General features: G+C 41.8%; 1 protein-coding gene across 3 annotated transcripts in view; it reads right to left on the reverse strand.

The window, feature by feature from the left end:
- Window positions 1–13315, reverse strand: part of HPCAL1 (hippocalcin like 1) — a 105660-nt gene that overhangs the window by 70326 nt on the left and 22019 nt on the right. The window contains exon 2 of one of the 3 annotated variants that reach the window (XM_084623153.1): window positions 11550–11595. The exons of the other annotated variants lie outside the window; for them this stretch is intronic. The gene's annotated coding sequence lies outside the window, so the exon portion shown is untranslated. The remainder of the gene's footprint in view (window positions 1–11549; window positions 11596–13315) is intronic. 3 annotated transcript variants of the gene reach the window in all.

The following is a 13315-nucleotide window of genomic DNA, read 5'->3' on the forward strand; positions in this document are numbered from 1 at the left end:
TAAGGTTTCCCTGTTTTACCCATAAGTAGGAGGGGGCAGACTGGTTTTAAATATTCCACAAAACAAAACAACTTCCAAGAACCAATTAAGGCCTTGTTTATACTAGAAAATTGTACCACTTTAACAGAGGTGAAAGTAAGCCGGTCCGGTTCGATGTACCGGTAAGAAAGCTGGTACACATCTGTCAGTATGGGTAGGGCCGCTGATGGTGGGGGCAAAAGGGGCAGCTGCCCCAGGACCCAGTGATTTAAAAGGGCCCAGGGCTCCTGGCAGCAGCTGGAGCCCCTGACCCTTTAAATCGCCTCCTTTAAATTGCAGCTGGAGCCCTGGGTGGCACAGGCCCTGCAGCGCTGAAGAGCTAGCTGGGGGAGTCTGGTCCCAGCCCCGCCCCTTCCACAGGCCTAGAGCTGCCCCCCTCCCCCAAACTTTGCCCAGGACCCTGGCCACCCTGCGCACTGGTAAGTCCGTTAAGTTACTTTCACCCCTGCACTTCATTACACGGGTATAGCTAAAGAACTACAACTCTGCCCTAGCGTGAGTGCAGTTATACAGGTATAAAGGTACTTATACCAGTATAGCTATTCCTTCACAGAAAGGGAAACAACTGTACTGGTGTAAAGCACCTTTATAGATCAGTATAACTGATCAACACTAGGGCTTGTACTGATTATTTTATTTACTTATTTTATTGAAATAGTTGTATCAATCATACCCATAAGCCCAGTAGTTCTAGTGGTACAACTTTCAAATACAGACCAGGCCTTAAGCTGCTAAGCGACAAGAACATATTTACCTATCACATCATTTACAAAACCCAAGTACTTATGAGCAAGGAAATGACTAGAAAGGACTAAGTTTTCCACTGGAACATACACTGCACACTTTCTTATTCAGTATAAAGAAATGTGTGTTTTGTCAAAGCACAGCAACCCTGAATGACCACTGACTAGCTGGAGTGAGTCTTCAGCTCACATGAGCTTCTTGTTAAAAAGAGAGCGGACCTTTGGACACAGCTATGAATGTAAATGAGAATCTTAGTTTTCAGGGGAGGGGAAAGGTAGTACAGAAAATTCAAGCCAATGGCTAGAGCTGAAGGGGGGGAGTGATAGCTCAGTGGTTTGAGCATTGGCCTGCTAAACCCAGGGTTGTGAGTTCAATCCCAAAGCAGGCCATTTAGGGATCTGAGGCAAAAATTGGGGATTGGTCCTGCTTTGAGCAGGGGGTTGGACTAGATGACCTCCTGAGGTCCCTTCCAACCCTGATATTCTATGAAGTGATGAAGCAACTGGAGTCCAGTTCTTCAGTAGGATGCTGGAAAAACCTATATCTCATCAACAAAAATGATTAACTTTGTAATTAAGCCTCCATTTTCTTCAAATACAATCAATCAGTGCATGAGTTTTCAAGGAGATTTAACATTATTGAAAGTACAGTAGAACCTCAGTTATAAACACCTGGGGAATGGAAGCCGTTCATAACTCTGAAGTGTTCGTAACATTGAACGAAACGTTATGGTTGTTCTTTCAAAAGTTTATAACTGAACATTGACTTAATACAGCTTTGAAACGTCAATATGCAGAAAAAATGCTTTTTCTTTATTTTAAAAAAAGCACAGAAACAGTTTTATTACCTTGTCAAATTTTTTTTTAAACATTCCCTTTATTTTTTTTAGTAGTTTACATTTACCATAGTACTGTACTGGCTTTTTTTTTGGGTCTCTGCTGCTGCCTGATTGCATACTTCCAGTTCCAAATGAGGTTGTGATTGACCAGTCAGTCTGTAACTCTGATGTTAGTAACTCTGAAGTTCTACACATGAAAGGGGTTGAAACGAGACTTAGGCCTGGTCTACACTGGGGAGGAGATGGCGGGGTATATCTCGATCTAAGTTACGCAACTTCAGCTATGTGAATAACAAAGCTGAAGTCGACGTACTTAGATCTACTTATTGCAGTGTCTGACGCTCCCCCGTTGACTCCACCTGGGCCTCCCACTTCAGCGGAGTGCTGGAGTCGACGGTAGAGTGCTCGGCCATTGATTTATCATGTCTAGACTAGATGCGATAAGTCATCCCCCGCTGGATTGATTGCTGCTCGTCTATCCAGAGAGTAATGTAGACAAGCCCATACTTTTCTATAGGATGACACAGAATTATTAGATAAGGGTCAAAGTTTCAGATTGGAGTAAATTATATTTTTCAATCTACTTCAAAAACACTGATCATTTTTCTTCAAAACCTTGCAAAAATATTTCCTTTTGCCTTCAGTCCAAGTCTGGCAACTTTCAGATCCAACAAGCTTTCCAAGTCACAGTAATTCATAGATTTTAAAACCAAAGGGGCAATTTATGGATCTTCTATTTTGGCCTCCTGCATAACAAAAGCCATAGATTTCATCCAGTGATTCCTGCATCTAGCTCAACAAACTTGTGGTTATTAGAGAGTGGGATTAAAATAGGGATTTATAAAGGAACACTATTTTTTCAACACTATTATGGAAAGTAATATCACTGCATCTTCATAATCTACCGATTTTATCATCAAGAAATGCTGAAAATTGAACCATTCTATTTCACAGACTGACCTCTGGCTCTGGAGTGCTTCAACCTCTACGACTATAATAATTTATACTGTCTAAAGTGGAATTCGTGCTATGAAACCAAACTAAATGCAAAGCTTATCCAAATGGACATCATCATTTAGAGTTCCTGGCTATTAAAGAGAGAGTTGAAAAGATTCCATTCTGAGGTTTCTACTCCCACTTTAGATTAAGAACAGAAGACAAAAAGGAGTAATAAGAGGTAAACATTTTGAATAGCATGAGGCTTTGTAAATTCTTGCATTTACAAACACACACACACCCAACTGTGGGCCAAATTTGACCCAATCATGTTCATTTAAAGACATTAAACCTAGTGAACAAAATTTTCCAATTCGTATATTGAAAGTTAGGTGCCTAAATATAAATTTTAGGTGCCTAAATTCAGGCAACCAAGGTTAGAAATTTTGGCCAGCAGTTCAGATGAGAGTTGAGTGGAGAAAGGGAATTCTATTTCTTGGAGGATGTTAATATTTCAAAATTTGGTTTCATTCCTATTTCAAAACACCCCCACTTCAAATTTAGGAATTCTCCAAAAAGGGAAAGCTCTGGGGTCCAGGACTCCAGGGCAGTCCACCTGGCAGGCTGCCCTGAAGCCACAAACCCAGAAAGCCCTCGGGTCCTCAATTCAGGGGCCGCCTGCATGGCGGGCTGCACCCAGAGCTGCAGACCCTGGAAGCCTTAGGAGACCAGGCTGCTGAAGAGGCGCAAGTGCAAGAGCTCGGAAGCCCTGCTCTACAGCACCCCATCAAGTGAGCTGTAGAGGAACCTAGGAAACTGGGAGCCTGGCCTTCCAGGCTTTTGGCTCCCCAACATGCCACCAAATGGCAAGGTGGCAGGAAACTACAGAGCATTTCAATTTAGATGAATCTGCATTCACAGATGGAAAATTTTCTACCAGCTCTAGTACTAATGGCTTTCAAGGAAATTGTTCAGTCAAATCTTTCAAACAAATGTGGCCTGATTTTCCAAAGTGTGGTCCCTCTGAAGCATTCGGCACTGGCTAATCTCAGAAGACAGGATATGGGACCAAACAGACCACTGGTCTGAGCCACTATGGCCAATCTTATGTTAAGGTAATATCCCAACAGCCCCTGTTGACTTTACTGAGCCCATTTTCAAAATAAGCAACTTTCCTTTTTTTATTTTAAAAATATTTATTTATTTTTGGTAACTAGCTTTAAATTGCCTAAATCTAAAAATTTCAGCCACAGTTCATACCTGTCCAGGTTTCTTTAAAAGCGGCAAAGAGTCCTGTGGCACCTTATAGACTAACAGACGTATTGGAGCATAAGCTTTCGTGGGTGAATACCCACTTAGTCATGCAGTTGAAATTTCCAGAGGCAGGTATAAATATGCAAGCAAGAATCAGGCTAGGGATAACAAGGTTAGTTCAATCAGGGAGGATGAGGCCCTCTTCTAGCAGTTGAGCTGTGAACATCAAGGGAGGAGAAACTGCTTTTGTAGTTGGCTAGCCATTCAGAGTCTTTGTTTAATCCTGAGCTGATGGTGTCCAATTTGCAAATGAACTGAAGCTCAGCAGTTTCTCTTTGAGGTCTGGCCCTGAAGTTTTTTTGCTGCAGGATGGCTACCTTTAAATCTGCTATTGTGTGTCCAGGGAGACTGAAGTGTTCTCCTACAGGTTTTTGTACACTGCCAGTCATAATATCTGATTTGTGTCCATTTATCCTTTTACATAGGGACTGGTTTCTTTAGTTGCCTTTCCTTTGCATTAATGACTACAATTCTTTTCTTTTGAAATCTTTTGAAAGTTCTGTATTGTTTAATGTGACAGTTCAACCACATCAAGAAATTATGGAAGCCAGTGGTCAGTTCTGGCAATAGGAACAGGACATCAAAGTCAATCTGACATACTATTTGTAGACAGCTCTTACTGTACTTCCCAAGCAGGTCTGACCTCAGCTACCGGGCATGGGCATGCATTTATTTTTCCTCAGGATACAAGCTATTATACGGTGATAACAGTGAAGAACATTATGGAGGTGATCATCAAGAAATTTAGAACCTGGTCCAAACCCACTTAAGTCAAAGGAAAGACTCCAAGTACTTCACTGTGATTTGATCTGCTCCTTAAACATGCACCTCATTTTATATTTTGACTAATCAGAGTCAAGACTTGTTTGTCTGAATTTGTCAGGCAACTCCATAAACATACAGATACATAAAACCTCTACTAGATACAGTTCTAGGAGTGGTTCCCCAAATAACTGGATAATACGACCATGTATTAATATAGTCTGAATGTGTCTTATTCCATTATAGTCCTTCCTTCTCTACACATCCACATTTTTAAAAGGAAAAAACCCCAAACAAACAGAAACCATTGCAGCCAGAGGTTTTAGCTAATCATCCTTGCAAGGGTAATATGATTGCAAGTATGGGACACGATGCTACCACCCTTACCTCACGTGAGCAATCTTTATGCACACGAGTAGCTCCATTAAAATCAATGAGGCTATATGTGAGCATTTAAGTGTTGCAAGACTGCATCCTGTGTTTCCATGCACCATCACACAGTGATGAGAAAATGCTGTACCACAAGCCAAATGTGACTATATTGTTACAAAACTGGTGAATGTGGTTGAGGTTGTTATGGAAAACAAAATTAACTTACTCACTACTGAAGGAAAAAGAGCGAGCTCATGACTAATCTTTTCAGTTCTTGGTATTGACAGGATTTACACAGCCATACTGATTTTTATAAAAATAGTAAATCGTATTACCTCTATGCTGCAAGACCAAAGATGCACAACGATACCTTAATACAGATTAAATAAAAATAGCACTACCTGAGTCAATCTGAGGATGATAATGCTTTGTAATCTCACACTATTAAAGGATGAACATTTGCATAGCAGTGAATCAACATGAGATACTTGCAGTAGGATACAATTCTCTTTTTGTTTCTTATACTATACCAATATTCATGCAAAATTTGGAAGGAGGAAGGTGTGTGCAGAAGGTTCAGTATGTGGAGAAGAAAAGCACTGCTGTTAGAGAATGCCAAGCTCAGTATCTCCTTTCAGTTCTGAAACATTAGCCCATAATTACATTTTCCAGCAATACTATTGCTATATTACATTTTCAAGCAAGGTGGTCTCTGAGTTAGTGCATTTATCCTTAAAACGCTCCCTGAATAAACTGCAAATTTGTAGAGCTTTTTCAGCATTGAAAAGATCAAGAAGTTTCCAGGAGTTGATATTGCAAGTCCCTTCATTAAAGTGAAAAATATGAAGCATGCATGGTGTGTTGCATATCCATCCTAATTAAAAAATTATTGAATTATTTAAGGAAACATGCAAAAATGTGATATATATTAAGTACAATACAGAAGAGCTTGAATAGTGAAAATATTAACAAAACTGAATTATACAATGAACATGAAGAAATGGGAAAGGAAAGGAAAGGAAAGGAAAGGAAAGGAAAGAAGCTGGATACAGGAAGAGCAGAAATATGAGTAAAAATACATTCTTCATTTAGTAAATAAGACAGGAATGATCCCAACAGAAGATTAAATTGGCCTAATTACTTTGTAATATAGCAGATGGCCAGGTCTGTTATGGTTAAGGTTTATCTATACACATTACTCTCCTACACAATATTCTTCACTTCAATGGTGGTGTGAGCCACTTGTTTATGCTAGGCTTTCAGTACTTAATTTATCCATGTTGGACATCCAGCTCTTGTAGTTCCTACCGAAAGGTGGCAAGAGATAAATACCAAAAACGTAAAGCCAATGGAATTTTCTTTTCAAAAAAATTTGTGGTATATTCTTTACCTTTTTATCAGCTGAAAGGCAAAATGTAGCATGAGCTGCATTGCCACATGGAGGAGGCAGTGGTGCCTTAGGACATGTCTACACATATAGCACTGCAGTGGCACAGGTGCAGTGGTGCATCTGGTGAAGACACACTATGCTGAAAAGAGAGAGCTCTCCCATAGGCATAATAAAACCATCTCTATGAGCAGCAGAAGCTATGTCAGCAAGAGAAGCTCCGCCACCAACAGCACTGTCCACATGGTGTTTATGTTGGTGTAATTTATGTCACTCAAGAGGGCGGTTTATTCTTACCCCTAAGTGACAAATTCTGTAGACAAAGCCTTATACACCTAAGCCAGTCCTCTGGCTGACTTGAGCTGGGGTCTGAGCTAAGAGAAATCAAAGGGAAAGCGATACACCCCAAATGCAAAGACTGAAGAATGGAGTTTGCCAACTGAGTTTCACAATGGGAACTCCAAAGTGGGGGGAAATCTGCAAGAAGAAGAAATACTTATCTTTGTTCTAGCCTTACCACAGAATAAAGTAAAGGTGAAGGAAACTGTTCATGATAGGGAATGAGTGGGTAGCATTAAAAGAGGTGCTCTGGGTCCACCAACTTTTAGGGCTTTAGGAGAAGCAGGCACAAATTAATCTAGTTCTCAGTGAACAAGGGATCATGTTAACTACTGGCAGACTCAGAGGTCATGGGCTGAATTGGCAAGGACCGATATTACCTTCTCATATCCAGAAGTTTCCCACAATCCCAAATCAAGGAGGAGGAAAAATAGGAAGAATCAGAGGTTGCATTGCCTAGGGTGACCAGGATTTAATCCTGAGCTAGGGAGTGATGTTTGTAGGGAATGAGAGTTCAGAGACTCTCCGGAGGGTTTGGACTGCTAGACAGGCATGTTAGGGTCTAGGAACACTCAGGGACATGCAACTACTGGGAAGATTAAATGGCACTCCCCTTCCTACAGGTCCCACCTCTTCCGCCAATTTATGCTTTATCAGAGTCCAAATTATTTGCTTTTCTGCTGCCTCCTCCTTTCGGATTCCATTACACTAGAGGAATATATAGCTACAGTGTGCCAGTGAGCAGAGGGAGAGAAAGAATAGAGCTGTGCGGAGAGGGGGAACAAGTTGTACTGTCGGCCAGGAGAAGATGGGTAAAAAGACTTAATCTAGGAGGGGCTATCCAGTAGGAGTAGTTGTATGGGCAATGGGCAGTTTTTAATTAAACTGGGTGCTGGGGTGCAAAAAACTTCCACACAACTTCCCCAAAAACCCAGACTCAGGAGCACTGATTGCAATTCGAGATAATTCCAGTACAACCAGGGTACCTGGTCACTGTAACCTACCTTCCTGGGCTGTAGATAAAGAGTTTTATTTCCATTACTATCACTGTCAGTCCTGTGATATTTCATGGGTAAGAAGTCAACCTAATACCTCATACACTCTTCCATTTGGTACAATTTTCCAGATATAGGGGCATCTTTACTATCCCTTTAAGATAAGGACAGCTCAGTTTTTGATTAAAGTGTTTAGGAAAGTCAGTTTATTGCCAGGATAAATCTCTCTTGCTCTGGATTCTGCAAGCGCTTTTTGACTTCTAGTTCTATCATTCTGAATTCAAGAACTTGCTAGTTCTGGTTGTAGGTTTCAGTGCTGAACCAGAGATCTTTCTCCATACACTCTGGAACTGGAAAAAGACTGGTTAAGCCAAGCAGCCCATTTACCTGCCAGAAGAAAAATTTGCTTTCGGTGATGTTTGCAGTGTTTTGTCCTTCAGATCTCACAGTACTAGATCTGGCCATTACCAGCTCCACAACGGTGTACACACACCACTGCCTCGCGCACCTACCCTCTCTCAGCCACTCATTCATGCAGATTATAGCAATTCCCTCCTCTATCACCTCTGAGAATCACTCTCACCAAGTCCCCAGTCTATTCAGACTAATGCTGCAAATATGCTCACCACCAAGAATACACAAGACTGCTTTCCCCAAACCTCATCCAAAGAAACCTCCCAAATTCTGTCTCCTGGATTTCAAAACCCTTCGTGGCTCCTATGCCCCTCAATCTATACTATATCTGATCTCATTCTCCCAATACCTTCACTTGCTGCCTCCTCTCAGACCCCAACCCAATCTACTCTGTTGGAGGTTGACCCTCTGCTGCTGCTTCTGACCAGCTATGCAGCTCACCAATCCTAAACAAAACAAAAAACACCAGCTTGATACTCCCCTCATCAACACTACCAACAGCAGCTGTTGGTTCCCCACACTGGTGGTTACCAGTACCCTATGCATCTCCTAGTCTATTAACCCCCGCCCCAGATCCCCATCATATCTAGCGACCATTGCAATGTCTGTGCATTGTGAGACATTTGCATGAATGACATGCAAACATTATTACACCAAAATAAGCCATCATATCTTACTTACTTACACACACACACACACACACACACACACACAGAGTAAATACAGACAAGGCACATCACGGAGTCTCATTGCATTCCTGTTTATACCTGATATCGTGCCTCTGTGAAACATCAAGTCACATGGAAAAATAGATTCTAAAAACAATAAATTAAACCAGAAGGGCCCAATTTTAAAACATTCAGTGTGTCATGTTTCGAGCATCACAAATACATTTCTGGAGGTGTATCATGTAATCATTAAGCTTCTTGCACAACACAATTAAATCTTGTGAAAACCCTATAAGAGCACGTGCAGCATAATGTAATGACAGATTGTTCACCCCATAAATGCCAATTAAATTACAATTCTAAAACTGCCAGTTTTATTCCGAAATCTATTCGCCAAAACAAAATTGAAATTGGAAAGAGTTTAAAGCAGGGATTAAAAAACTTCAATGTGCAAGATCACAAATGCATCATTTGGAATGCATTAATTCAGTACTTATTAACTGGAGATTTACTGGTATGTCAAACCAAACTGTAAGGTTACAGATAGCAGAATGCAGATGAATTTTATTCTATTCTGAAAAAAATACACAAAGGTAGAGCTCATCAGTAAAATTCTAATACAAAGCTGTATAAATGCAAGACTATTAACACTGCACAATAGAAGTCAAGAAATACAGAAGGAAAGGTTCCTATACCAATGTTAATTGAGCTGTTCTGCTCACGTAGGCCCCAATTCAGCACACATTTTAACCACATGACTAACTTTAAGTGCATAAAGAGTCCCAGTGGGACTACTCATTTGCTTAAAGTCAGGCATATGGTTAAGTAGATTGTTCAATCAGGGCCTATACCATAGCACCCAATCTGGAAAGCACATAAGCACATGACTAAGTACTTCCCTGAATTGGGACCATAATGTTTTTCCTATTCAAACATACATCTTAATATATTACTGTTTAGGCTATACAACATATACATTGAAGTGTGCAATGTGGAGAGTTACTATTCCTCTACGAAACCACCAACACAAAATTTGAACTTTTTTTCCAAATCGAATAAAGTAATTTCAGGTACTACATATGCCTCTGAGTGCCCCACAAACTTTCAGGGGGTTACAATATATTTCACCTGCCATGTTTTTCCAAAATCCTGTAGCTTGTGAAAATCCTATATAAAAGACAGGAAAAATTAACATTTTCTAAAGCACCTCAGTGACTTCGGAGCCCATGGGCTGGTCTACACTGAAAGCTGTACCAGTGTAATTATGTCAGTGAGAGGTGTGACTTTTTGCTGATATAGTTAGTGCAGTAAAAGCCCTAGGATGCACACAGTATAAAAAGTGCTTTATACTGGTACTACATTTCCTGAACCAGAATAAGCTATATTGGTATAAGCACTTCTATATTGACATAACTGTGCCCACATCGGGGAGTTGGGAGAAGAGGGGTTTGCTGCTTTAACTACACACATATCCGTAAAGGTGTTAGCCATCGGAGATGTCTACTTAGACTTAAGCCACAAGTTCAAATCCTAGCAGGCTTGACTCAATCTTTTGTCCTATGTAGAAAATTAGGGTGTCATGCATTATGTGTGGAGGTCTTTGTGAAAGAACTTAATTGATGTCCTGTCTGTTCTGCATGGACAAATGTAATGGCTCTTTAGTAAGAGTACAGGTTCTTGGCAGAAATTCATCCCATCCAACATGGACACACAGAATATTGTGCAGCATGCTGTGCAAAAGAGGTTGCTGCATTTCAGTTGTGCTGTGCGTGGACACTCGTGAAATACACTGGGATCTTCTGTAAAATAAAAATATATATTTATTTTACAGAAGGGGAGGTAGTCCAGTAATTAACTAAGGTTGAATTTCCCAAGTGTTTTAATCTATCTGAACACACGATCACTTTAATAGCTTGTATCCTGTGCACTGGGGAAATGAAACGCAAGGATAAACTTCCTGAGCAATTAATGTGTAATGATATAATTGTGTTAACCTTATTGGGAAAAACTTAGCATTGAAAGACGAAATGCAGTAGCAACAACTACACATTTATTCAGAAACAGTAACAGAGAATACTACTGACCAGATCCACAACTGGTAGCTAAACTGATTCACATCAGTTTAAGAGCTGGCTCTGCATGTGCATAATGTGGCCACATTAACATTTCTGTAGGAACCTTACCTTTTCACATTTGCTGACTATTTTAATGTTTCGTTTACCTAATTTTAACTACACAGAGATGTACGGCATACATGAGTATACTATGAAGACACAAGTCACATTAGTCAGAGGCAAGAGTGAGTTACTCCAAACTTTAAAATTCCATTCTATTCAATTTAAATAGGTTAGTTATGTTCTCAAGGAAGTCGTCCTTTGAAATGGAAAGGAGGACTTTGGCCTCATGGGGCAGCATAGACTATTAGATCTGAATAAAATCTAATTTGTACAAATTTCCCCCACTGGAGATATATTAGCTTAAAAAGATAAAACTTAATTACTGAATTCTCAGGAAATTCATTCTGGTGTGAAGATAAAAGTTTGTAACATTGATGTAAAAAGACCAGACTTGTTCTTCAGGTCAACAATTAATGGCATCCTGTCTAAGTGTCACCCCAAATTTTGCTCAATGCAGAGGATTAATACTTGCTGCAAGCCAAGTTTTGAGGCTTACATTTTCTGTTCTTTCAGATCACTAGGTGCTTTGAATGGGGCAGAAAAGGGGGAGAAAATCACCCTTACCTCTTATCTTGAATCTCTTCAGAGCAATTTAGATGCATTCACTTGCCTGAAAGAAAAAGCATAAGACATACATACTTGACCTAGAGTTTTCCCCTAAGTCTCAGTCTTTGGGACAAATCTTGTTTTTGGCCCCCCTGTGCAAATCTCTTGGGTCAACAGGGCTGCACACATGTAACAGAGATCAATATCTAGCCCTTAGTGTGAAAATTCTGTGAGTGTTATTCAGTAGTCATTCCAAATGCATACAGTGGGGGTGGGGGAACCTACAGCCCGCGGGCCGGATTTGTCCCGCTGCTTCATTTCAGCAGGCCTGCAACAAGTCTCAGCACCACGGGCCAGAAACCCTTAGCCTCGGCACACCCCCCGCGGGACTGGAGCCATGAGCGCCAGCTCACCCTGCTGCGGGGGAAAGCTGGGGTTGCCAGGCGGTTAAAGTTTGGTCAGCTCAGCGCAGCTCCCAGAAGCAATTAGCATGTGCCTGCGGTCCCTGGGCAGAGAGGCCATCAGGGAAGCTTTGCGTGCTACCCCCGCCCCCAGTGTCGGCTCTGCAGCTCCCACTGGCCAGGAACCGTGGCCAATGGGAACTGTAGGGGCGGTGCCTGCAGGCATAGGCAGTGCGCACCAAGCAGAGCCCCCAGTCTCTCCGCCTAGGGGTGGGACATGGAGGCTGCTTCTGGGAGCAGCGCAGAGCCCTGGCAGGCAGGTAGCCTGTCTTAGCCCCGCTGCGCCACCGACCAGGAGCCACCTGAGGTAAGCGCCGCCCAGCCGGAGCCTGAACCCCAAACCCCCTGCCTCAGGTCCAAACCCCTCCCACATCCTAACTCCCTTCCAGACCCCACAGAGGTCGGAACTCCCTTCCGCGCCCAACCTCCCTCCCAGAGCCCACACCCCGCACCTCCTCCCACAGCCCAAGCCCCTGCCCTAGCCCTGAGCCTGCTCCCTCACTCCAAACCCCTTGGCCCCAGCCTAGAGCCCCCTCACGCACTGACCCGCTCATTTATGGTCCCACCCTGTAGCCTAGGGGAAACCCTGAGCTGCCGCCCCTCTGCAGGGCTGTCTGGCCCACAACTGATGTTTTCTGTGGGTCAGTGGCCCCGACGGAAAAAAAGGTTCCTCACCCCGGCATACATCTATTAAATTTTACAACCTAAACGTACGTTCTATTTGTCCTGAAATACAGAAAACTGCTAGGGAATTGATCAGTATGTAAATTTCTCTTATTGTGCATGAAAAATCAATTCTACTGGCCTTCGAAGTCCACTTGTACCATCCTCCCTGCTTGATGCTGTTATACGTTCTTCAGAAAGAACGAGTCAATTTTAGCTCAAAGAAAAATCCCAACATGCAAGCATCGGTCTTGAACCTCCAAATATTATTTGTCCAGATCTAGGAGTAAAAGAAAGGCAACCAAACTACACAGACACCAGTTTCGTTTTCTGGAGCCATTAATGACATTATAAAAGAAGGTTAGAAATGGCTTCTCTTACAATCCGTTATCTTACTTCAACAGAACAGAGACTACTATTAGTTTGTATCTCTGCAGAGCCTGCCAGGCAAGGATCCTAAAGCTCTTTACAAACATTAATACAGAGTTTTTTTACCCAGAAAAAGTAGTATTAAAAGATTCCAGGAAGTCCACTAGGAACTTTGCTATTACTATAGATTTTACATAGAAGGTGCTCAGATACTACAATGAGGGGTGGCAGAATAAAACCCTCAGATAATTAATTTAGCCTCACCACCCCTGTGGCAGCAAGTATTTATTT

The sequence above is a fragment of the Lepidochelys olivacea genome (assembly GCF_965140295.1).
Source record: "Lepidochelys olivacea isolate rLepOli2 genome assembly, chromosome: 3".
Lineage (NCBI taxonomy): Eukaryota > Metazoa > Chordata > Testudines > Cheloniidae > Lepidochelys > Lepidochelys olivacea.